This window comes from Ambystoma mexicanum, chromosome 5p (genome assembly GCF_040938575.1).
Source record: "Ambystoma mexicanum isolate Mex_15411 chromosome 5p, UKY_AmexF1_1, whole genome shotgun sequence".
NCBI classification, from domain to species: domain Eukaryota; kingdom Metazoa; phylum Chordata; class Amphibia; order Caudata; family Ambystomatidae; genus Ambystoma; species Ambystoma mexicanum.
In genome coordinates this window covers 514320436-514347823 of record NC_090930.1, presented here as the reverse complement: position 1 = coordinate 514347823, position 27388 = coordinate 514320436, and positions in this window count along the sequence as shown.

Below are 27388 nucleotides of genomic sequence, written 5' to 3'. Positions count from 1 at the left end.
CACAGAGACATCAACAGAACAGCAGGGATTCATCCGAATACAAAATCCTAAAGACAAGTCAAAGACTGTAGCAAATCAGGGAAATAAAGAGATGAGATGCACTGCTTAGTGCTGAACTACATGGGTTGAGAAGTGACACAGAGCAAGCAGATTGAACTATTATCAACTGATTCATGGGCCTCAGGTATTGTGGTGCACCTGATTGGCGTTGTGAGATTCAGCATTGTCACATCATCACACTATGCTTGAGTGCACCATGTTGCATGAACTGTAGATTGTTCTACCGCAGAATTACCGCAAATGCAATGACAAGTGTCAAATTTTGTGCATGAGGAATTGCCATCTTTGGTATCAGCGAGGTCAACTCCTTAAAGCAATTTTGAATATGGCTAAGTTGTCCTTGTACCCTGAGTTGAGGAAATGTTTCTGACACTGTCATTTTCCCCACAGAATTCCACCACTGTATCCTGCTTGCTCATGCACCCTGCTTTCTACTCATGTGATCTCTACCTAGAGGCTCTACAATGTCACCAAGTTGTATTTTCTTTTCTTCTTCTTTAAGTAGTAAATCAAATCTCTATGAGAAATGTTTTCAGGCAGGTCATCCTGCTAAAAGTGGCATGATTGTCCATTCACCCCAGTGGTAACTTGGACCACGTGTAGCTAATCCTAAACTCATTGCTGCATTTGGTCCTTCATTGTTCATACTTTTAAGCAGAAAGGTGGTTAATGCTGTGATTAATGGAGTTCCTACTAACTCTTCATATAGTCAACTGTAAGCTACCCACCTATCACATCTTTCCATTGATGGACTGTACACTGCTTGCATTATCATGGCTAGTGATCTATTTCTCGGCTTTGGAGTGGCTTGAGGCAATGCTGCCTTAAGTTGATATTCTTTAGTGGTTTACCACTTAGGTATTTCCGCTTGGTTGTTGGGCATATAACCAGGAGATCTTTGAAGGTACGGCTTGGGAATATCCTTTGCCCTCTTGATAAAGCTCGATGTGGTTTGGGTGCACCTCCTAGAACAGCTATCTACATAATACATGCTCTAACTGTGTCAAAGTGTCTCCTTATGGATGCACAATGTGATCTAGTATATAGATCATTTGTCTACGTCTTGCGATAAAATCTAAGTGGATGTTTTAGTGGCAATAGAGCAATGCGAAAGGTCCATGTCTGACAGCAGACGTGGGCTATTTCAAATTTCCCCCAAATACATTTTGATGGTCTATGTTCTCGAATGCTAATTTGTTCTAAGTCCTTCCTTCTGCATTATACCTTAGCAGCAGGAGTTTCTATGTATGTGAAAAGTGTTTCTCGAGGGAAGCATCTTGGTTGTGTGATAGATACAGTAAAATAAATGTTAAGCATTCTAACAGTTCAAACAATGAACCATTTATTTTCTGCAAGATAGTATTCAGCAAGTATTGTAAAATCAATGTGTTGTGCATACAGAAATATGCTTGTTTCTGTATATCTTTGTATTGTTAAGCTTGGGCAAAAACAGCTCACCACCATGTTAGTGGAGTTTTAAAATCAGGCAAGATGTAGGTTTTGAACACCTTTATTGGACTACTAACTAAAAATACTATGCAGCGATGAAACAATGCATAAGCCTTCGAAATCCAACATACTTCTCCATCAGATGGTGCAATGTGAAATGATTGGTAAAAAAATCACACAAAACAGTTAATTCTCAAAGCAAAGAAAAACAAGCATTGGCAAAGACAATAGTTTGGGCTATTGTGTAGGCATGGAATAGTTATTTGCCAGGCATTGCCATAACACTATTACCTGACCCTAAGATGGCAACAGCTGGAAAATAGTGTGACTACCTAAGCATATGATATCCAAGCCTGACAAATGCTTTTCTTATAACTATGCACAAGCCAAAATTGTTAGCTTTGTTAATGCATGTTTTTCCAGGACTTCAGTGCAATGCGCAGATGTAAATCAACAGACTGGAGGCTCCCTTGGCTAAGAAAATTGTATTACTCCACTAGCGAATTTACAGCTGAAATTAAGCTACTAACTTGCAACAGTCTGCTTGGAAATAACATTGGCAGGACAAGGTTTGATGTTACTGTGTGAAAGAGCTTAGTCAAAGAAATTGCAGGTAGATATGTTTTGGGTGGGCTGAGGCAGGTGTTGTGTGGGCGTTGCCATAGGGATTAACATGGCCATGGACAGTCAGTAGGTGAGTAAATAACCAAGCAACACTCTCAAGCTCTGTGTGCCTCCCATCAACATTATGAAATGAGAGTTACATTTTAAGAAATGTAACTTTCTGAAGTAAACTGCACTGAGAATGGGAGCGTGTGTGGCTGACTAACCCAGGAGCAGACGTGGAGGGGAGGTGAGAGTTGGTGTGCAGCAGCATACGGGGACCTTCGGTGCGCTCTCCCCATCTGTCCCCTCACCCTGACGCAGTGCAGTACATTGCTTTGTAAATATTTCAGAAACGATGCATCCTGGGGCATTGAAATGTGGTTTTCAACAGGGACCTTTCAGTTTCGTTTGTCGTGTCAAGATGCTTAAAATGAGATTTGCCCAGTCTTTCTACAACCTCATTATGTTTCACCCATTTCAGGCAACCGTCTCATTTGGGAAGGGGCTGAAATCCAGGGAAAGGCGTGAGATGCCCAAATGTCATGTAGCCAGCAATGTCCGGCAGGTCCTAACAGGTAACTATGCAAAACTTGGTGCAGCTTAGTGGAACTGTGTGGAATTAGATAGAACCAAATTAACAGATGTTCTGCTTTATAGATGTATTTATTTATTTGAATTTATAAAGTGCACTTACAGCCCACCTGCATCGAGGTACTGTTGAATGAGAATGTCTCAGTTACAAGAAGATTACTTAGCTCATGGTTACAGTGAGCGTGTATCCTAGCAGTGAGAACTTAGTAGGATGCATACATAAGTGGTTACAGGTTGGGATATAATACATTTACAAAGAAGGCTTCATCACATAAAGAGTAAGGCATGCCGACTTGAATGGGAGTAAGGGTTTAGTCATGATACCATTGCGCAAACAGTGAAGTTTTTATCGCTTTCCGTAAGGCCAGATGTGACTCAATACTTCTAATGTGGGGGGGCTTGGGTGTTCCAATGGGTCGCGGCCGAGAAAAGGAAGCTGGAACCTCCTGCATATAGGGAGAGCTAGAGATAAAGATGATATGGTTAAATCCCTCAAGGGCTAAGGGTGGTTATGTTGTCCTGATTTCCCATAAGGAATTTTTACAGGCTCTGCCCTCTCCCACAGTTAAGTAGGTTTGGCACATGCAGTATAAATGTGCACCCAGTAATTTCCTAAAATTACTGATTTTTGTAAACTAATATTGAAGAAAAGTTTTAATAATACACAATTGGAAAGGAGGGTCAGTATGGCATTTCCTGCAAAAAAGGGTCCGATTCTCGACTAGGCGTTAATTACTGAAAAAGTCAGATTGATGTTTACCAACATTTTCACTAATTACCACCTATTCTGATGCTGTCGGACTTTGCTGAGGGAGCACACAATGTGCCAGTTTAGGAACCTGAGCACCTGTTTCCAGCATTGGCTGGAAACCAATCCAGAAACCGCCAGTTCTGCAAACTGGTAGTTTGCATATGGATTCTGGTGTCACTCCTTCACATTAGAGACAGTGCTAAATTGTCGGACAAATACGCTACGTCCCCAGCTGACAGTCCGCCTGTTGCACTTTTCGTTATTGTGAAGGAGTGTGACCGAAGAACAGAGAGAAGTTCACCCACCTTGCTATCCAGGCACAGCGTGCCTCCCACATCTTTCTTTTCAAGTTTGTTCCTTTTGCAGAAAATTATTTCTGCTCTTTCTTGAGAGCGAGAGAGAATGCACCGAGAACTACAAGAGAGTTAATTTTCTTCATAAACTGTAACAGAAAAGTAGGTGATATTGCTGAAGTTGATTTACTTTGGAATAGGTTGTAGAATTGCCATAGGATGGCAAAAAAATGCATGCATATTATGAATTCCTGAGGCAGAGCTTGAGGGGTGTTTTCAGGCAGCATTTCTTAGTTAAATTGCAGATATCATGCAATTATATGAAAATGCTGAAGAAAACTTTCAATCCACCGTTAGTTACAAAAAGAGACGTAATACAGGTGGTTTACAATGCTGCAGTGTTATCCACTGCACTGAAGTGCAGGACTGAGGATAAGGGCTTTACCTGGGCATCAAGAAAAGGTGCAGTGAAGCATGGTGTTTACCACTCTCACTACACCTTGAACAGAATCGTGTCCAGTGTAAGAGGATTCAATTCAACACTACAGCTAAGTCAACGCCTAGTCTATAATACTGAATGAAAACCCTTATTGATATATCTTTATGTCCAGTTCATGCGTTCTGGATGACTACCCCTATATAACACCCCTCTCTTGGAATCCTCCTGACCCCACTGAGCCAAGAAGTAGTTCTGTTTTGCAAGTTAAAAGGTTTATTTGATAATTTAAACAATAGATATAGATATCACGCTTTATAGTAAATTAATAATTGAATATCACACTTAATCTGATATGATAAATATTAACAACGGAGAATCTGGCACTAGCACACTTCTTTATAATCACTAATGAGTTGACATGAAATGGATAAGATAGCACACTGGTAAATAGGAACAAAAGAAGAAGGTGGTAAAGTATGCTTTATGTAAGCTCAGGTGGATGCACTATTCAATGAATGCAGTACAGAAAATACTCAATATGATTTCAACCAAACAATGTAATCACTTTTCTCTGGCTATTCACTCCCCCCCCCTTTTATGCAATGCAAGGAAATGGAAGGAAGGCACACAGTTCTCAGAAATGCAATCAAATGTGATTCAGTTCAATCCCCCCCAAGCACGCTTAAAGAAAACAGATAGGAGTTTTGAAAACACAGGCCCAAAATGCTTTGATATGTGCTGGCAATGGAGTGAAAAATATATGCTAAAAATGCTTTTAATTCCCTTTCAGAGGTTCAGGGTGAGTGATATCTAGTTAATATTAGCTCAGGCTCACTCTTGCAATGATTCAGGGATAGTTTTTATGAGGCAAACGATTTTCTGGCAAATGGAAGGCAAGCAGCAGCTGATTTTTACACGTGAAGAAATTTGCAAATCGCGGTAAAATTCGCGAATGCGCCGAGCGCTATTACAGAGGAACTACAAGGACTATCACTATCGTTTTGGGGTCCTAAGAAAGCCTAGGATCTCAGCTTCCAGATGAAAGTTACTGCAAGTCTCTAGCACAAACGGTCACGGAGATATGAGCGATTAAATAAAGGTCGTTTTTCAGATTTGAAATTTTAAAGTTCAAAAAGACAAGTGCAGCTTGCAACTAGAAAATGGCAGATGACAGCTTTACAAATGACAGGTGACAGTTAGGAGACAGTTCTACTTAGATTAAAAATGGATTGAATTATATGATTTTAACTAAGAGATGTGTGCTGAGTTTTGCTGAGTACTCACAAGAGATTTTAAACAGGAAGGCGGCTTTGTCACGATCTGGTCAACAGGTCTGGACTTCGGACGGTCTCTGGGCACAGCGTCTGTTCTCTGGAACTGCTAACATGGGTCTGGGTCAGCTCTGCTTTCTCTCTGGGTACAGCACTGCTTCTGGATTCTGGAGATTGAGGGATTTGAAGTCTCTGTTTATCTTGGAGTCTAAGTGTTGGCTCTTTGAAAGTTGATGGAGGTAAGTATGGATTTTTCCGGCAGAGCTTCCAGCGGCAGATGGAAATGAAGGTCCCTATCTGTCCTGTCTGTCTGCTTTTATGTGTTTAGAATGTGGGTGTGTTCTAGCATCACTGACCCTACCTCTCTCTCAGCTTCTAATTGGTCAAACTTCCATTTCTCATTTGATTGGGGGAGCTAAGTTGTGTCAGAGTGATGTCATTTTACAGCCTGCAGAGAGTCCACTCCCCAGTCAAATTGCACACAAATCTAGATTTGATAACAAAAGACATATTTGCACAGGTAAACATTGGTTTAAAATTACATGCACACATCACATATCACAGGAGATATATATCCTGTCCAAACTCTGCTCTTCCTGGGGGCTAGCATTCAGAAATGGCACTTATTTCACTTTTTAACTGACTTTGCAATTTCTGACATTAACCCAATTTTACACACATGTGCGCAAGGAGTATGGACATTAACTGATGAAGTTTCAGATTTTTAACATGCATACATTTAGAGTAATATCCACTTTTCCGCTAAAACCCCCTGAACATACCACCGGTTCTAAAAACCTCTTAAACTGTGGGCAGAAAAATCACAAGAATTATGGTATCATTTATAAAATTTTCACATGTCCGCTCTATGAATGATCCATCTTTTTAAAGTTATGTTCTGGCTCCAAAGGGGTGTGGTTTACCCCCAGCACAAGGTTGAATTTCTGGTTTTTCCAGTTCTGCCAAGCCAGCTTGCTCTCACAGGCAGTGCTCCTCCCCTTTCCTTCAGGAGGAAGCCACTTTTTACGACCATTTACGACTCCTGCCATAAACCATCTGCCTGGGTGAAGGGGGTTACATTGTTCAGAGCTCCTGTATTCTGTAGGGGGCTCCCCTTAATTCAATTATCAGAGAGATGGTATATCCTTAGTGTGGCCAGCAAAAGGCAGATAGGCCTGGGAACACAGTTGTGACTCAAGTTTCACTCCTGATGGGGGTAGCTGTCAAGCAAAATCAAGTTCCTTAAGCCAGACTTTCAGCTCACTGTCATGTTTTTTTTTGTTGCTTTTTAAATTAACTTGCAATTTTACACATGCAGCTAGAATGCTGATTCTAAGTGCAAAACTATGACATTTCAACAGTTACAAAGGCATGTGACACCAAACATAGGTCACTCATTTAATCTAAACATTTTCGATTTTAGTGTCTTTAAATCCAGTGCAACTTAAACTGCTGACTCCATAGCAGTTTTGTTATAAGCATTGTTTTGGGCTCTTCATTTCCCAGATTTTGTAAGTACACAAAACTCCATTCTGCCAAATGTCTGCTGGTGTTCAGTGAATATTTTGCACATGTTGCAATGTTTGAAAATAGGCATTTTGAGCCTGCCTTCAGAGAAACACAGGGTGGTTTTAAAGCGCTTTGAAGCTAACCGGCGCTACTGTTTTTCCTTTGGCAACCCATTTCCCTCATGGCAACCCGGCCTATCATTCTCGCACTGGTGGGTGGCAAGTGAGGCAACCATTTTGGTGTGCGCACAAACTGCGCAGCTTTCCTGGATTTCGGCGCACATGTGGGTTTTCCGCCATCTTGAACTTTCTAAGCCCACAGCACCAAATGTTGTAGCATGATAGCTTAAACGTGGGTCAGGACACCCAACACCAGAGTCTAAAAAGTGTGTTTTGCAGCCTCTATGTTGTATCAGGACATTGTAGCGATTTCATTGAAGCTGCTGTGGTTTCTTGGCTGGGATACAATATCACACTACAAAATATGCTTTCAGGGTTTAACTGATGCTGTCTCCAATGTTACCACAGTGTGTAACATACTGTATTTAAATGCAAAATACATACCCATTTTTAACCAAAGCAGTGTCCGTTGGTATCTCACTGTGTCTCATGCTCAGTGATGGGAGCTTAGACAACCAGGATGTCCATTTATCTGTGCCTTCGCAGATTAGGGGTCCTGAAAAGTAGTGTCCAACAGCTGTTGGTGAGAAATGTTACTCGAAAGTTGTCTTCCGACTTTGTTGATGTCATTTCATTGCTGAGCATGGGCTCAAAGGTGGCGTGTCATAAAACCTATAACTATGTTCAGACATCTGTCTTCCAGGTTCTAAAATAGTGTGCATCACTTGCTTGAATGTTGTTGTGTCTAACTATATGATGACCGTCCACACTGCCAATGAGCCAATTGCTATGATTATGATATCTATCAATTCAATGGTTATATGTGCTTGGTTTTAGCCACATTCTTTAAGCACCAAAGTTGCTTATGTTTCCGTGCAGAGAGTACCTGCCCTAGCAGTTTGGGCAGGGCTGCTTCAATTGGTGGCAGTACCTGCCTGATTTGCCTTGGCCGAATTCTGAAATCACTCTTTTGCCACTGGAACTTTCCCCTCCCCCTTAAGCACTCCCTTGTTCGCCCCGCCTTAAAAGCCCTCTGCCAATCCTTCCTCTCCGGCAAACTACTGCCCGATCTCTATCAATCCTTTCCTGGGCAAACTCCTGGAAAATCTGACCATACCCATTGTATTCTTGTCTCCAGCATGAAAGGTTTCAGCGCTGTCTGCTGAGAAACGGCTTGGCAGTGACTGCTGCCCCAGGCGGTCGAGGGAGGCTACTGGTCACAGAGGCAGCTTTTCTATCACGCTCCTAACCCATGGATGAGCACTGTACATCAGGTGGTTCTGTATCATGCTACATCCATTTCAATAGGCCAGAGGTTGTGCTTCTCGCACTGCATTTAGAGCCAGGCAACATGCCAAGAGACAGTGGCACCGGGAAACTACCCACTGGTCTGCTTTATGTGCTTCAAGTAAATGGCACAGCCTGTTCCTCTGGGGGGAACTGGCACAGGCTATGGTATTAGAGGGTCCTGCAGGCATCTGTGACCGCTGGTAGCAGACCACCAAATCTTGCTCACTCTGTTTAGAGCCACCACCATGACCACACCCAAGAGCGTGAACAGTGGAAGGTGTTACTGTACCTGCTCCCCAACGCGCAGCTGAAAAAGATTGCCACGTCCATTGCCCAAAAGGCACCCATGGACCGGATTAGCAAGGAGGATATGATCCAGGTGATCGTACGCAAAACCAACACGTTGGAGAAGCTGCTACGGCACAATTATATCACCCGTGAGATTCTAATTCTGTACACCATGCACATGTGGATTGGTGTCTCGCTTGGCCATAAACCCTAGATCATCAAGTCCATACGAGAGTACTGGCACCTGCATGGCACGACTGACCATGTGGAGAACCATCTAAAGGAGTATGAGGGCAAGGAGTGTGAGAAAATCCTTGGCCTCTCTCACATCGAGGTGCTCTCCAATTACTGATGCAAGTTGTACCCAGCACGGAGCAGCGAGCAGGTCAACGGGGGCAAGATGATCCATGGTGTGCTGTGCCTCATACCTGAGCTGCGGTGGCTGCTCAGCAAGAGTGATGTCAAGGTGGAGGTGCTCACCGAGTATCTGCTCAGAGAATTTACAACTACGTGCATGACAACCCCTCCAAGTAGGATCTCATCGAGAGGGTGGCATGGCACATTGCCCGCAAGAGGCAATAGGCGCTGGACTGACACCGGGTGGGGAGAGCATTGTCACCGGCATAGAGAGGGGGACAAGAAGTATCTACGGAGGGGTTGTGTTAATCCCCCTCACCTTTTCCCCAAAGGAGACCAACAGTCAGTGACCACACAGCAAAAGGACCAAACATATTGGAAGAGTCTGTTTATTGACCACCAATCCTCCCTTTTTTTTCTCAAGGGGATCAATGGCAAATGACAAATATTTGCTGCAGAGTACTAAGAATCTTTGCCCTCCAATAGGATACACCTGGATGTCGCAGGAGAGGTTTGAAATAGTGAGCACACTTTGGCAGGGTATTGTAAATGGGCAATGAGGACAACAAATTATCGAAAAGTATGCACGTGGGTTGTAATTTGCTGAGAAAATTCTTGTTGGATTGGAAATGGGCGTAAGGGAGTCAATCCGCCACTATCCAAGTCATGAAATTAGAAACGCCATAGAACAGAACCATGCCAGAGAAATGGTGCAAATGGTGCAAATTGTCAGTGTGGGGCATCCGTAGCTGGCAACCATGCCTTTTGCAAGCAGCACAGCGGTTGGTGTACTTCTATGCCAAGAGGAGGGGGTGGTATGGTTGCTTGGGGAAACCCCAAAGTATGAGGACAATCAACCCTGACATTACACTGCACAGGCCAATAACTTATGACACAGTGAAAATAATCATCTCTGTCTCTTTTGGGGGCACTTACTGCTGCAAAAGAACATATTTCAGCAGGACGTTGTCTACCAATCTAAACTGCTTGTAGTCAAAGGGGCTGATTCATGGAATTTATGCGCCAAAAAACAGGGATTTGTGCGCCATTCTGGCCGCAAATCCCCATTTGTTAAAGAGGGATTTGCGGGCAGAATGATGCATAAATCCCAGTTTTTCTGCACACAAATTCCATGAATCAGCCCCAAAATATCTAGCGACCTATTCATGAACGCATAATGTCTTTCACTGTCCACCGCATTTCAAAAGCCATTCCACGTTGGGCCACATACATGTAGTCATTGATGTGAGAATCATCAAGGAGACCCATCTCCGTTTCCGGAAGCACCTCAAGACAATCCTCTTTGCTTCTGCCTTCGCCCTCCCTCTCCCCTGCTGATTCTGTTCTCACTCGGCACCATGCAACTGGCCACCCTCTGTCCTCCGGGCCCAGGTACCTGTTCACCCTGCCACCCTCACGCACTGCCGCTGGGCCACCCCTTCCACTGGGTTCTGTATCTGTACCCATACAGCTCCCCCTTTTTCTTCCTGCACTTATCTGACCTACCCAGCCTGCTGCTTTAAACCCATCACTTGCCATTTGCTGGCTGCACTACCATTGTTTGTTGCCGTTTTATTAATTAATTTACTATTATTTAACTGTTTTTTCTCCTCTCCGCGCACTCTCCTGTTCGCACCCCTTCCATGCACTTCTCCCCCATGCACTTTCGTGTTCTCATTGTCACTGTGGCTAGTAAGATCGTTGTTTTTTTTCTCCCCTGTTCCTCTTCCTTTGCCTTGTCGCGCTCTGAAACACTTGTGTATGGGCACGATAGAAATAAAATATCAATATCAATGTAACACAGGAGTAGATGATTGGCTGCTGAAGTACGTTGTATTCCTATATTTTGGCTCTGAGGCTTCGATGGGTGGCTTGCCAACCAGACTGTGAACGCTGCTGGCCATCTTCTAATCGCGTTTATCGCTTCTTGTTGCATTGACATAAACATGTTCATTTTGACAAACCATCTACAAAATACAGTTAACTGTATTGTCCTAACTTTCCACAACTCGGTAGAACTGGTCGTTGAAGTGTGTGAAAGTTGAAAAATGGCTAACCTCGTCACACTGCGCAACCTACTTTACCATTTCCCTATTTAAGTTGGTTTTTGAATTTTGCGATCCAAAGACAGTTTACTCTATTATGTGTAGGATTCAAGCAACACTTGTGTAGATTTTTGGTTTTTCTCTCTGATTTGCTGTGACGCTGGTTTTAATGATTTGGCCTTCGGCATAAAAGCAATGGGTGGAGTGGTCATCTAGATTGTCAGGCAGTGCTGGAGGAGTCGGTGGTGGCCTTGTGAAGTAATTCCCTTGTACCTTAGAGACCTCCCAGCTCATTTTGCTGGACTTTAGGACTTTTAATTTCTAACCTGGAGAGTGAGACCTTTTTTCCCACTCTCTCATGTGTTTTTCTGTGATTTGGACTATGTGTTTTTTGTGACTTTAGAGCCTGACAAACTCCATAGGCAAAATCTTTACATTGTGTCACACAGCACCTTCAGTGCAGTGACACAGGGAATTCTTCCAGATTTCCCAAAGGTTTAAATACCTTCTCTTGGTGAAACTACTGTTTCCAAGAGCAGTTTAGTGAAATTGACTTTACTTACATTTTGTAACTTTCTAGACCCAGCACACACTATCTTACAATAAGGTGCTGGAGGGGTTACTTTGGATCCCCTTGTCTAGTTTCTCATGTAACATATTTATGTTACCCTTTCTACAATTAATGGCTGGTGGCAGAGGTTTACTTTTTCCTACAATTGTGTGTTTTTACCACGGGCTGCAGTTGCAGCTGCAGCTGCAGTGAGATACCCATGGGTGCCCATTTTGACAAAATGGCCTTGGTCTTCTTTTTTCACCATTTATTGTTGCAAAGGTCCTTCTTGAGATTTACTCTGTGCGCCAAACCAGGTTTGGTCCCTTTGTTTGTTTTGTCTTTGGCAGGATTCACTGGTGAAGTCCACCTCTGGCTCCAGCGTGTCTGGCAGGGGCAGGAAGTGAGGGAGGTGCTCGAAACTCCCTGTGCTTAATCCCCTTTTTTACAGGCATGCACCCAAAGGTGATTGGCCAGCTGGCTGCCCTTGGAGGACAGCCACCCAGCTGTGTGAGTGACAGTTAGGCTGCAAATGAATGTGAGAAACCTGCATAAAAGGTGAGGATTATTGCTTGGAAGGCAGAGTCGTCCACTGGACGAAGGAATCTGAAGAAGAACTTGGAAGAGACGCTTGTTGCAACTCCTGGACCGTTGGTTTGCTCGGTGAAGCCTTGCTGCAGTGCTGAAGCTCCAAATGCACCGCGACTAGAGAAGCCCTGCAATGGATGACTTCTCCCCTTGGGTTGGTGGGACCAATGAACCCCAAAGCAAACTCATCTGGACATCCTCTCGGAGCTGGCTGTACTTCCATTGCTGCTGCAGGAACCGATTGTCAGGGAGAGGAACACCAGTTCGAGTGCATCATTTTTAAGTCGGACCGAGTTACAGGAAGATCCTCCAGACTTCCATGAAGCAGGACTGACCAAACCTGAGCCACCTCAACAGAGAATTGGACCCCAGATGCAAGGAAAGTTCATAAAGGCATCCGAGAACCGCAGTGTTTGCAAAGGCCGCGAGGAGCTGAAACGCAAAGTGCTGCTGATCTGAAGTTTGCCCATTGCTGCCGCCAACTTTCCATTCGTAGTGCAAGGGTCCCCAGACGACCTCGCTCTAGTCCCCATGATTGAGGCCCAGGAACACATGATCTGCAGACCTACACAGGAACAAAAGCCAGCTGAGTCCAGTTTTCTTCAAACCAAAGGTACTGTAAAACTAAGGGGGCTTACCTCTTGTTGTGTAGCCTTGCTAGATCTCATTTGAGACTTGTCTTGGTTGCTCTGCAGAGCTGCTTGCAGCTTTGCCCCTCACAAGTCTCCCAGCTTGTGGCCCTAAAGTGATTTCCTTGTCTTCCAAGACTTCTAAAAACTTTGTGCAAGACTTTTACTTACTTACCAGAAGTGCTTCAGTTCACCTAGACTTTTTGCCCAATTAACATTGGCTGGCCTGGCTCCCTAAAAGAATCTTCTTACCTCTGACTTTGTGCTTTACCTTTCACATCTAGGAAATAGTTAAATTACTTTACAATAGCGGGTTCAAAAGTACTAATCTGCTTCAGAATATTTGTTTAACCTTCGGTTTATTCCCTCCTCTTTTCCTTTTGACACTAAACCTCAGTATTGCTCTAAATGTACCAGTGATATATCAATGTCCACAGTGTGCTAGTTATTTAAGTCACCCCAGGGTGTAAGACGTATGTGTGTGCCATCCCAAATGGGTATCTGCTGATTTATTGAACTGAGTGTGTGTAATTTTAAAGTATATTTTTGTGTTACATATATTTGCTCCCTTCTAAATAAGGCTTATTCAACTGACTGTTAAATTAATAAATAATTGTTTAAGTATAAGTGTTTATTTAGATACTTGTCACTGTGAATCTCTGTGTGATAACACTACAGCTCACCATGACCCCTCTTGACATAAGCCTGGCTGCTCAGTCACTCTACCAAATTGTGTAGTACATGCTTATACCAAAGGTTGGGTTAACTAGTGCCAAGAGGACAAGGCTGGTGCAGTCTCCCACAGGGTACTGCATACAATGTTGCCTAACACTTCCACGGTTTGAAGCATGTTAAGATCTGACCATCTCCCAGCCTACTCTCTATACTGAATCTGTTGGTGGTCTCCATGACCATCAGTCGTACTTCAGGGCAGCCAGATGCAAGGAAACTCTCCCCTGAACACCCGTGAAGACCTGCTCACCAATCTCGACTCGATCCTTCCTTCTGTCCTCATCCTCCTCGATCTTTCTTCTGCTTTCGACACAGTCAATCAAGCCACCCTGATCAGTCACAGATCAGGCCCTGGCCTGCTTGGCCTCCTTCTTCCTGGACCGACCCTTCCTGGTCTTTCTTGGGCCCTTTCTCTCCACCACCTCTCTCTCCACTTGTGGTGTTCCTCACGGTTCTCACTTCTCACCCTGGCTTTTCAACGTCTACTGGCACCTCTAGCCCACCTAATCTCTACCTTCTCTGCTAACTTTCAGTGTTATGTGGATGACACCCAGCTCTCCTTCAGGGTCCCCTCAACCTCCTCTCCTCTATCACTCTATCACTCATTCCTGACAGTCTATCCACGATACAGGAATAGTGCACCTCCAATGATCTCTGCCTTAATGCCAGTAAAACAGCTATCCTTCTCATTGGGACCTCTACTCCTGCTTTCCCTCTTTCACTCTGGCCACCGGCCTTGGGCCCTCTCCCTGTGCCTTCCTGCAAGGTAAAAAACCTTCTAAGAAATCCGACTACCAGCTGCACCACCTTAGAGGTATTCTGCATTTTATCACTTCCCCAGAAGCTCACTCTCTCCAGAGCCCTAGTTCTCTCTAGGCAGGACTATTGCAACAGCCTCTTTCTAAATCTACCTGTCTTCTGCAACTAATCCAGAACAGGACTGCAAGACGTTTCCTTCGCCTCAAGACCAGGGATCATATCTCTCCAGCCCTGAAATCCCTCCACTGGTCTCCCAGTGGCTGCAAGGATCAAGTTCAAGACCCTCAGCATTGTCCACAAGGCTTTCTGGGGACAGTGGCCACACTACATCCAGCTCTCTCTTCCTAAACTCTTTCCTTCTCGAGCCCTTCACTCAACCACCTCCAACTCTTTGAGGGTCAGACGCTTCTCCAGGCAGAGAGTGGGTGGTAGATCTCTCTCCTCGGCTGTTACCTCCCTCTGAAAAAGCCTCTTTGCCTCTCTCAAACATGAGCAGGACCACCTCAGGTTCCAGAAACAACTCAAGACCTTCCTTTTCAATTCTGCTTTCTCTCTCTCTCTCCCCTGCTGACGTACTTGTTTGCTACGCTAACGGGTCGACTGGCGTCCTTCTCAACATTATGGGCACCAGACTCCTGCATGACCAGTAGCCCCTGCACTGCCTCCAGGCTTACCTCACACTTAGGGACTGTAATATGCATTCCTATGGTCCCCTGCCTCCTGCGCACTTGCGGCCCTACGGCTGCACTTACTTAGGGCTTGCCCTACGGCGCTCTTCACTGCTCCCTCCCCGGGCACTTCTCCTCTTCCTTCCCCATGCACTTCCATGATATGAATTATACAAGGCCTAGTAAGATCATTTGTTTTGTCCTCGCATTGTCTCGCCTGCCTTGTCTTGTCGTGCCTAGAAACACTTGTGTTCAGGCACATTATAAATGTCTTATGTCATATCATATCATATGGCAGGACCCCTTTGCAAGGACGTTGATTGTCTAAAACTAAATAAATGGTGGTGTGGAACATTGTCCAGAGCAATGCCAGTGGTTCAGATTAATTAGAAACCTTCCACCCATCACTTTTTGGGTTTTAGTTTGTCTCCCTGTGTGAGAGAGAGTATGCCTAGGTGTGGGTCCCTTACTGTGCCATACAAAACCAAGCTGCACCTCACTGAGGATGCCCAACAAGGACCAACAAGGCCAAAACATTTCTGGGGTTGCTTGTGTTTCCGTGCAGAGGGGACCTTGCCTAGCAGTTCGGGCAGAGCTGCCCCCATTGGTGTCAGTGTCTGCCTGATTTGTATATGGCTGAACCCCTTTTGCAATGGCGCAGATGGGCTATAAAATGGTGGTGCGGACGGTTCCCCACAGCAATGCCAGTGGTTCAGATTAATTCAAAACCATCCACCCATCATTTTTTTGGTTTTAGTCCATGCTTTCTTCACCTTTGCAACTCCTCCAGGAAGGTTTATCCAAACCTAGGTCAGTGGGAACAAGCTGTCTCGCTCCAGGTTGTATGCTTATTTCATGACTGCTAGAGATTTTGAACCTTATATATTCTAGATAGTGGCAAATGATGAGCTAGAGGTGTGGTCAATTAACTTAGTGAACCGTAGGGTACCCAGGTTTGTGTGAACTAGGTCATATCCCTCTCCTGACACCATATGAAAGATTATATTGTGGAAGCAGGAGACTGGCACACAGGAGGCATAATTGTTGCTAAATAATTTGCATAATTTGTGAGAAAAGTAAAGGAAAAACACCATCTGATCCTATTATTATGAGGGGTTTCCCTGCTTCAACTTAATATTAAGGATATGTCAAGATGTCCAAAATAAAAGGACCACCATCCTGTGTCAAATCCTATTTCGATCACTTACGCTTCTAATTCAACTAAAAGGTTGGTGACTTTTCTTAATGCAGAAGAATGGCTCATTTCTTCTGCAGAGCAGACTACCGAGCTAGTAGCCCGCAGGGACAATCTCCTGAAGGAATGTCTCCATTCCCCAGGTTGCAGTTATTTTCAAATGCAGCACACAATGTTCCAGATTGCAAAACACCTTGACTAAAACAAAGCAAAGGTCTGACTCAAAACCTTGGTACCAGGAGAATTCCTCCCTTCCTCCGCAATCACAAATGAAGCAATGTTCCATTTCAAAGACCTTGAGGCCAAGAGAATGACTCCTTTTTCTTGGTCTTTCCCAGGATTCTCAAAATGTTCACATACACTAGTGGAATGACCCCCTTCCCCTGGCCTTTCTTAGGGATCTCACAATGCCAAGATAATGATAACCTTCTTTGGTTTTTATCACAATGTTCACAAACTCCAGGGATAATGAATCCCTTCCCCTGGCCTTTCTTTAGGATTCTTCTCTGACAGCCCACCTGGTTCACTATGCTGCCAGGTACCATGACTATGAAGAGCAGTGCTGATCTTCTTTATAGGGGTGCGGGTCCTCGACTCACATTTCTTCTTTAATAACCCCCAGGGTTGACTTGGTTCACTCTCCTGCCAAGTACTATCGGTTGGCCAATAATATGAGAAAGTCTCTTACCTGTGGTATGGCTCCCAGAACCTGTATTTGCAATCTCCTCCACCCTGCTGTATTGCATAAAACCGCCTTAGTCCCTGAATGCCTCTCCAGCCACCCGCATACCTTTCTTCATGGTCCATGAGGGCTCCGGATTCCCCTAGGCATTTGCAGGCAGCCATGAGGCTTCTGGGTCTTCAGAGGACTTCCACGAGACTGCAGTCGCTCTGCAGTCTCCCTTCTACTTCTTGTTGCGCGGTTCAATTCCTCTATGATTCTCTGACCTCGAGGATGCAAGGAGCCTTTGTCCTTCAGTTTTCTTGTCCATTCTTCTCTCCCGACCAGCATCTGCCCTTCACACTCCCTTCTTGGTGCCTCAGACTGTCTCTGTGCTGCCTTCGCCATCTCCTCCAGGAAGGATAAGCCAAACAGTGAAGTCCTTCTTCACTTTTTATCATCAGGTTGGACTTGCCTTTCCCCAGGTCTCTGGGCTGCTCATGTTGGTTTCTGGAACATGCTGCATTGCTCTGCACCTCTTCGTCGTCTAAGTATTGATGTTCTCATCAGCACCCGGGTCACTTGTGCTCTTCTTCGTCCCATTTTCAACACATGGCTCACATAGGTGTTCCCTACTCTTCCTCATCCCAGTACCTTTTGGGGAAGTCAGACCATCTACTCTGCAGAGATACTTTGAGGCATGTGGGATTATGGAACCCAGTATTTGGTAGGAGGATGCGGGAGGTGTTGATTTATTTTGGGCATACTACATCCTTCCTGGACAGTTATCCCTAGTTCATTAGGGGTATCCCTCCCCATGAGATGCCCCCACTGAGTAACACCCCCAGTGGATATTTCAGGTAATGGCCTCACCTCAATGGCATAAGGGAGGGCATCCTTGTCCTGGATCCTCATTACCATTACCATGTGCATCCTCATCCTAGAACTTAATTAATGTGGGCATATTTGTCCCGCTAATTACACCACCCATCCTGGTCTAAGTCCTTTATTTCCACATGCATCCTTGCTGCAATCCTTCATTACCAGTACGGTGCTTAGCCTCAACCTGGTGCTTCACTACCATTTCCACACACATCTTCATTCTGGTATCTCATTACCTTTACCACTGGCATCTTTTTCATGCCCTTCATTACCTTGTGCAGATTCATCCTAGTTCTTTATTACCACTCCCATCCTCACCCTTGTCCCTCATTTCCAAGTGCATCCTCATTCAGGGCACCCATTAAAATTAGTGTGTACACCCTCTTCCCTGTCCCACACTCCAAGATGTATTCTTGTCCTGGTCCATCATTACTGCTTGTATCCTTGTAATGTCACTCAGATGAACACATATCCTTATCCTATCACTTTCAACCATCCCTTACCCATTACTGCTACCCTCCAAAAACCTGCTCCTCAATCGCTCACCCCACTTTCTATCCTTGGCATAATGTCTGTAGCGGTTTATAGTCAAAAAGTCGAATCCAATAATGTCGAAAGTCAAAAAGTCGAAAACAAAAAGTCGAAAACAAAAATGTCGAATTTTTTTTTTGGTTGCTTTTTTTTTCGAAATGGGAGGTCCCCCCCCGCCAACCCCCATTTTTTTAATTTCTTTTTTGTTTTACCCCTTTTTTTTTACCCCCGGAGCCCAAAAAAAATATATAAATAAAAAAATAAAAAATTCGACATTTTTGTTTTCGACTTTTTGGATTCGACATTTTTGTAATTCGACATTATTGGTTCGACATTATGACTGGACACCGCCTGTAGCCCCTTGCGCCTCACCTTCTTCATCCTCAAATCCTTCCACACTGTCCCAGTCTCCTTCCTGTACTTCTTTGTTGTGCCTCCGTATCTGACCTCACTGTCCCATAGCCCACTCTTTCTGCCCCTCGATCTCCACTATCATGCTTCTCGACATGCACATCCTTAATGGTGGTGCTATCCAGTCTCCATTCGTCCAACCCACACCCTGGTGTGCTCTGCCTTTCCTTTATTGCCTTCAAACGGGCCAACTCCACTTGTGTTGCCTCTAATGTCTCCTCTAACTCTTTCTGTGATTTTGTCTCCCACTGTGTAATGCTGTTTGGGGTTGGTCGATATGGGGGCGGGACAGTGGCAGGCGGGGGCACATATGCTGGGTTGGTGTAATCTATGGCCGGGCTGGTAGATATAGTCTGTCCCTAAGCGTGGGCTATAGCGCTTCCTCTGGCGCTGTTGTAGTTACTATATTTGAAGTGGCACCGTCTTTGCACCAGGACATTCACCCGGTAGTATCCTCTACATCTTCTACCATCTTCCACAAGTCTAGAATCTCTTTTTGCTTCTGCAGTTGTTTACCTTTATATCATCTCCTCTTCTGGACTGTCAAGCAGGCACTTGTGGTCACCCACATCAATGGGGTAAATGCCCTCCTGACGGGGCTCCCAGCTGCTCACTTGGCTCCCCTAAAGGCAGTCCACCATGCTGCAGCATGTATTATCTTATTACGGGTGTGCAGAAATTAGACTGAATCACCTTTGTCCCACGCAAACTACATTGTCTTCCTCTCCAGGCCAAGATACTGTTCAAGACTGCATCTTTCAACTACACAGCTGTCACGAGTAGCACACTAGCACACCTGGCAGCTAAACTCCACATATCTGCTTGCACACGCTCCTTATTTGAGCAACCAACTTGAATCACAACTCCTCTCCAAAAAGATGACCTGCAAACAATCGTTTTCTTATTGCAAATCCAACCTCTTTAACTTGATCCTGGTATCAGCAAATAATGGCCACACAATTCTCTAGTTTTGCAAATCTCTCAAAACATGGCTTTCCAACAACACCTGACCAAGGACTAATCACAATGGACACACAGACAGCAACTCACAGTACTGTGCTATTGTTAAAAGAGTTGTTTAAAGAGCTAGGTCTGTGCTTAAAACAATACAAATAAAACATAAAATAAAGTAATAAAGTAATTCAAGCCTTTTTAATGAGTGATATATTCAGTGCAATAACCTTATGAGACAGCTCAGTTATACAAATATTGGAATTCAGTGAAAACGCTTTAGTTAAAGGGTTATTATGGATAAGCTTATACTATAAAAGGAATGCAAATTAATGAATATCTGTGTTAATGAGGCATTATGGTTACATTGCAAAATTGAAAACACAGAAATTCATGAGATATGGTAAGCTACACAATTCTAACTGGTGCCTACACCATGAACGCTCATACCAACACACATGACATCAAAGATGACATCACAAATGCATCATCAAAGACATTACTGCTGACATCACTTAAGACATCACCAATGTGTAAGCATCCACGAAAGATGTGCTTATTAGTGGTTTTGTTTAGGGAATTGCAGCCCAAATATGCAGGGTAAAAGTTTGGGTTATCATGAGCTAGGCTATTGTTCACACAATGTTCTGATACTAAAAGAAACTGTCTACTGAAGGTCTTTTAGAATATATCAATCTTAAATATAGTACCATATGCAATAGCTACAGCATAGATCGCAGAAGTAGAACACGCATCATATGATATACTCAGTAAACACAAAGGAAAGTGTTCCTGGTGGATTTAAGTCAATCTAATTCAAAGATCATCAATAGAAAACAGACATGAATCGTATGCATTCATTAGTAGGTATCAACAGATAAGGTATAGAGTCACTTATTTACTCATATCATATGCATTTTGCAGTAACATCCATTAGTTAGAACATATGATATTCAATTATATCACATGAAAAGCTAAATCAGAAATTACTTCATCTGACTTAATTTATCAAGTTTTGAAAAAGAGAATCCAGTAGACAAACACATACAACTGGTGTAAACAAAGAACCTGTAGCCATAAGTGTAGCCATAAGTGTTTGGAAGACAAGAAAGGGCTATAACCAACAGCACAAAAGTGAAAAACATGGTCGACGCTAAGGACAAAATACTATGACCCGTGGAACATCATAATGGCACGTGACAGTGTTTCGGCGTGCTGAATCAAATTTTCGTCCCTCAGTCCTGGTAGCCCTTAAAGTACAGAAGGAGGTTTGCAATGTGATGCCTCACAGTATCCAATATCCAGTCAATACTTGATCTGCAACTCGTAGAGGTAGAACTTCACAAAAAGTAAAAAACCTACCAAATCAATTGAAGGGCTCAGGGTTGTGAAATTAAATCGGCCGTGTATTGCACCGACAGCATGCTGCCTCTGCATGCACACCAACATATGGAGATCGAGTTCAGTAAAATGGAAAACAGCTACTGCATGTTGTTAAAAATAGAGACTACTAGGCAAGTTGAAGCATACATCCACGGGCTAAGATACATTAAGCACCAGGTATGTGTTGGTGTAGAAAACAGGCATATCCAGAATTCTTTAAAAGGTGGGGCATGAAGCTAATAAAGTTCTTTCTGTCAATTTGTTTACAGCAACATGAAGCAATTTCAAATTCGCCTGATATATGATTTCAGATACTGGGTGCAGGGTGTGCTTGTGGAAAATTGTGACTATGGCCCTGGCCACCTCAAAAAATTAAGAAGATTTTAAAGACTAAAATCTTCTTCTCACTGATATAGTTGAGCCCACTGCATGGGAAGCCAAGAGAGGGAAGAGGGTATTTTCTTGGCTGAATATGTGGGAGCGACTTTCTCTGAAAAATTGGTTAAATAGCCACACAGTTTATAATCACTTTTTTTTAAAGTAGGACATGAAAAAATCCATTTGATTTAAAGTCACCAACAGCGCATTGTAGCATTTTCATGTCTTTGACTCCTATATTCCAGAAAAAAAAACAAAAAAAACATTTGATTCTGACTGTGCCGATATAAGTTTATGCTGGCTAGAACAATATATTCCAGAACATACTCATGTTTGCTTTTTCCATAATGCCGGTAATACCATGTGTAATACCATGTGAAAACATGTTCATGTTGGCACTGCCAATATATGCCAGTATCCTCATGTTAAACAATAATCCTATTGTTGTTGCCTTTAATGACAGTAATACAATGTAATGCCACAGTAAGGAAACATGTCCTTTTTGGCTACCAAAATGCCATCACCAATGTAAAAGTACACATGTTGGCCTTAATGTAAAAAGAAATGGCAGGGCACAGTAAGAATACATCCAGGCTTCCAGCCACATCCCCGCATACTAACACTCATCAAGTTGGCCTTGCCCAAAAATGCCAGTAAAACATGCCATGCCCCAGAAAGAAAATATTCATGCTCCAATGGGACCCAGCCTCACATGCACCCACACATTTATACCCATTCATCCGGTGGTTACTCACCTGTACAGCCTGTCTCAAAATCATTTGCACATTCATCCAAATACAATGCATATCCATTCACATGTCACTCAAACTGATACGTATGCAGCATTCACAAGGCACTCTCATTCATACCTGCACTTAAACAGACACACCCTTGCATGCATCCATACATACACACATCTGAAACGTTTGAACGCAGACACGCATGAACACACACATAACAAAATGCTTTGGGTTTTCTTAACTATTTCCCTATCAACTTTAGACGTAACGCCCCTCTGGAGGAATCTGGCTCTCATATTCCAAGGAGCAACAAAGCAGGTATCCCTTCCTGGATCCTACCATGCCTGGTGGACCTGGAGCACTTCCTCGCCACCACCACTAATGCCCAGCTCTTGAGCGGCCTTGAAAGTCTTTGATCAGGCCTTCCTTCTTAGGCACTACACTGTCTATGTCACTGATATAGACCATCAGTGCATACAAATCGGATGGGCAGTCACATAACATCTGGTAAGGGGGAAATAAATAGAAAGGTCAGAGTTCGAACCTACAATTAGTGTCAGTCAGCATACATAAAAAGTGTACAAATCGTATAATATGTCTATGTCTTGCTTAGAACCTTATTGTATGTGCAGGATGTCCACAGGCTTAATCCAAAGGAAAGTGATGTCAATCCAATCCCCGAGGTTAAGATCTACATATATAACACTTCTAGTATATCCATATTTTATGTTCCCAATGCATTGCCTAGTGTATAGAGAACATAGGCGGTCATTATGAGTTTAATGGTACTTCGGGGGTAATTCCGCTTGAACTACAGCCAAACAAAATAACACTTACTGTCACTTAGTCTAGCATATTTACCACTAGATTACAAGCAGCAGTAGGCAGAGTAAGTCATCATATTTTGGAGTTTATAGGGCTCCATGGGGATTTCGGAGCTGTTAATGCCAGTGGTAATTCCACCGATTTTGCTGATTTTTTGGCAGTTATGTGGCAGATTTTCCTCCAGCCTTTTGCCGGAAGACAATCCTCTACCTCACTGGCAAGCTTGTAATGGAATTACTGCCATGTTACCACTGTTTTTAACTGCAACGCCATACTCATAATGACCTTATAGTTCTTTATGTCACTGAACGTAGGCCAAATTTGGGTATGGTTGTGTACAATCCACGGCCAAGGGACATAGTTCCTAAATAAGAAAATAACCATCTACCGTCCGACAAGACCGCTCAGATCAAAACTGTCATTTGCTTAGATCCAAAACCATACAGTAAAAGAAAATTCGGAGGATCATCTTACTCTCGCTTAGTAGCAGTAAACTGGAATGACCTACCAAAAAACATACGCAGCACAAGGGATCATTTGGAATTCAGGAACTACTCAAAATGTGGCTTTTTGCTCCAGAACCAGAAGGAAATGACTGGGCAGCATGCACCAAACAGGAAACAAGAAACACAAGGAATAACCCATGAACCTAACTTAATCTTCTCTAAATGGACGGCGGGGGGAGGAAATCCCAACAAACCATGTCCAAATAGGAAACATAGGGAGGTAAGGACCCCCAAGGTATGGGCAGGGAGGGACCAGAACCCTCTATCCAATCATCGCCAACCCAGGTCGGGGAACATGCCAGCATCAGCCAGGTAGACATACCACTAGAGTAGCACAGAGGAAAACTACCACACCTTAATATACCTGCCAACTAAGCAGAAAAACTACCACACCAAACACACAGGATAATCATAGATGTTAAGCACAGAAATACAAAGACAAAGAGGTAAGGAAAACATCCTAACCAAACTCTAAAACGTCAACTTTCTGCATACACTTCCCATTCAGAAACTCACACAACCACATCTCTGCACAGCAATATGCACACACTTCACCACAGTACAACAACAGAGTAACAACACAAAACACAAAAAAGGTAGCAGGCGCCTCTCTCTAGAAAGAACATGGCATGATAACCAGTTCTGTGGTTTTTCCCACATTGAGAGTCTGCAGCCATTGCTTTAAGCTCACTGTACATTTCACAAAGGAGAAATGTACATTTGCATATCAGTCTTTGTCCTGCCCACAAGGACAGTCCAGCACCGAAATGCCAGGCAAACCTCCTTTGAACAAGAGTACCAACAGCAACCCCAGATGGTTCTATGTGTTAAAATCATGGCAAAAATGGACGTTTACACAAAAAATCGTGGCAAAAAGGCAGTGGTTTTGCCGCCGCAATCCATATAAAGGATGCAGGGGACACCCCCGCAACCTCCAGACCTCTTATGCCATTTAAGGGGAACGGGGGAAACCCAGGCTCCCCTTAAATGGTATAATGGGGTACACCTTTACCGGGTCAAACCACAGCATTTTTGCTGCAATTTTTTGTAAAGGCAATATTTTTGCCGCTATTTTATTACTGCATACACCCCAGACATGTGTTTCAGACTTGTTGGCCCTCATCAGTGAGGTGGAGCTGTGCTTCTCTAATCACAGTGAGCAAGGGGTCCACATCTGAGTTCCCCCAATTAACTTAGGGTGACCAACCCCAAATTCCTTACAAAATACAAATATGGTAGCAGGCGCCCTCTATAGAAAGAACATGGCATGATAACCTGTTCTGTGTTTTTTTCCACTTTGAGAGTCCACAGCCATTGATGTTAGCTCACTGTATCTTTCACAGAGGAGGAATATCCATTTGCATGTCAGTCTTTGTCCTGCCCACTAGGACAGTCCAGCACTGAAATGCCAGGCAAACCTCCTTTGAACAAGAATACCAACAGTAACCCCAGACACGTGTTTCAGCCGTATTGGGCCTCATCAGTGAGGTGGAGCTGTGCCTCTCCGTGCACAGTAAGAAAGAGGTCCACGTTTGGATTCCCCCAGGTAATTTAGGGTGACCAACCCCAAGATCCTTACAAAATACAAAAAAGGTAGCAGGCGCCGCTCTCTAGAAAGAACATGCCATGATAAACTGCTCTGTGGTTTTTCCCCACTTTGAGATTCCGCAGCCATCGCTTTTAGCCTATTGTACCTTTCACAAAGGGGGAATAATGACCCCTCACAACAGCACATGGTAAGTCGCACGACCCGAAAACTCCAGTTAAGCTCAGCGAACGGTACAATCCAAACTGAAGCTACCAACAGGGAATCACTGCTCTTACTTTCCTATTCCCACTACACCCTACTAACCCACCAACTCTCCACCCTATTTTCACACCCTCCTTTTCAGATCCCCCAGAGCAGCTGGGGACCACTCCGGTGGTGACTCTGCACGGTACACATACCTTTAACATTAATATGAATGGCAATTTTTCCCTGCAGCCATAACATCCCATTAAGAAAGTTTAGTGCACCTCTGACCAACAGGTTAAATGTTATTAATCATAACAATAAAGTGTTTTTTTAAAATTTGTTTATTGATTTGCGGATAATAAAACAAATGTACATTATTTGACTGATTCACGGGCCAACTTGCTGGACGAATTTGGCTCGAAAGCAGCACAAAACATTGCAGATGTGGCTGTTGTTTGATTGTTGTTTTTTTATTTATTTTTTTCGGTGGCAAGTGTAGTTCCCTATCACCAAAACCGTTTTCTTATTCCCCATAACGCATTGCAGCAACTGAGGCTCTTCAGAAATGAAATGCCACCTTTTTGTTCACAGATGCGAGGCATTCTTGGGAGTATTCTCATGGGAACGGAAATTACAATGCACTTAACCGGGTAATTACGAGGGGTTGAAAGGGATATTTGCCTCAAGTGGATGTGGAGAGGGTGAAACAGTAGCAATTGGTAAGTTTTGGAGTTTGTGGTAAGATGAGGAATATTATTTCTTTTCATCGGTTTTCATCTTTTCACGCGAAAAGTCACATTCTTGCAATCTTGTTGTAAGAACAGTGACATTCTTACATGAACTTGATTTACATTTTGGAATTAGAACGTCGTGAAAGTTATTGTAATATTTGGAGGGGGGCTGAGGTAGTTTGCCTTCAGGGTGAATGTGGCGAGCAATAAAGAGAAGCATTTGGGCACATTTAAAATTTGTGATGGGTTTGGGACAATATTTGATTTTTAAACACGTTTTCATCTTCTTGCAACTGTCAATGATGCAGTCTTGAGAATCATGCATGCAGGTTTTGTGTTTTTCCCAATAGTGATTTCTCACTAGAAGTATCCTGGCATTCTCACACGGAACTCTCATGAGAAGTTCTCTCAAGAAAGGGAGAGGCGTCGCACGTAAAAACGTATTCAATTGTCTGCTAAAACATGTCCATGGTGCATGGCTTACCAACATAATACTAATCTTGACTATGACATCGATAACGATAGAAAATAAAATATTTAGTAGTATATAGGTGGTGTGACATAGCATAACAAAAACCTTGAAATTCAGTGAATTAACGTAATGGAAGTAACTTTAAAGTGATGGTTTCACACAACTAAACCCTTGAAATTCAGCATGTGTTGGAAGCTATGCGATATTAAGACTGAGCCCTCTGTTGCGTATGCGCTGTAAACACTTTTGGCATTACATATAACACCACATATTACATAATCAGTGACATCACTGATAACTAGAGCACAATGATGGCATCCCAGATGACATGATAGAGGATATCATGGGAAAGTAATCATTCGAATAAAACATTCTCTCAGTTTATTTAAATATATTTGACATATTCTAGAGGTGTCTGGGGAGTACATGCTAAAATAGATGCAATATACCTGCAGCTATGGGAATAAAGTCCACACAGGGCCAAGCAACAAGCCAGATCCAGTGGCTATATTGGGTGCCTTAACGGGATCAAGGCATGGCCCTGGCAATGTTTCCATTGGTCATGCCCACAAGCCACATCCAAGGACCCCCGTGGCCATGCCCCGTGGCTACTTTTGGTGGCTTGGCAGAGAATGCTTCCTGGGCAGTGTTGTCAGTGTCCGTGGCTACAGGCCCTGGCCAGTGGCCCATGGATCAACTACGTGAGTAAATTGGCCACTGCAGGGCATGGAGCATGTTTGAAGGGGGCCACTGGTGATAACACAGATGTCATCATTGATGATAAAACATATGATAGCACAGGTAACTGTATCACATTAGCACAATACGGTGTTCTCTAGTTTTCCGTGATTTCATTGACGATGTAATACGTGATTTCATATGTGAGGCGATCTGTGAAGCCGTCAGTGATTTCATTAGTGATGTCATTGGGGTGCTCATGCTCTAGTGTTGATGTGACATAGCTTTCAACACATGCCAAACATTTTAACTCGG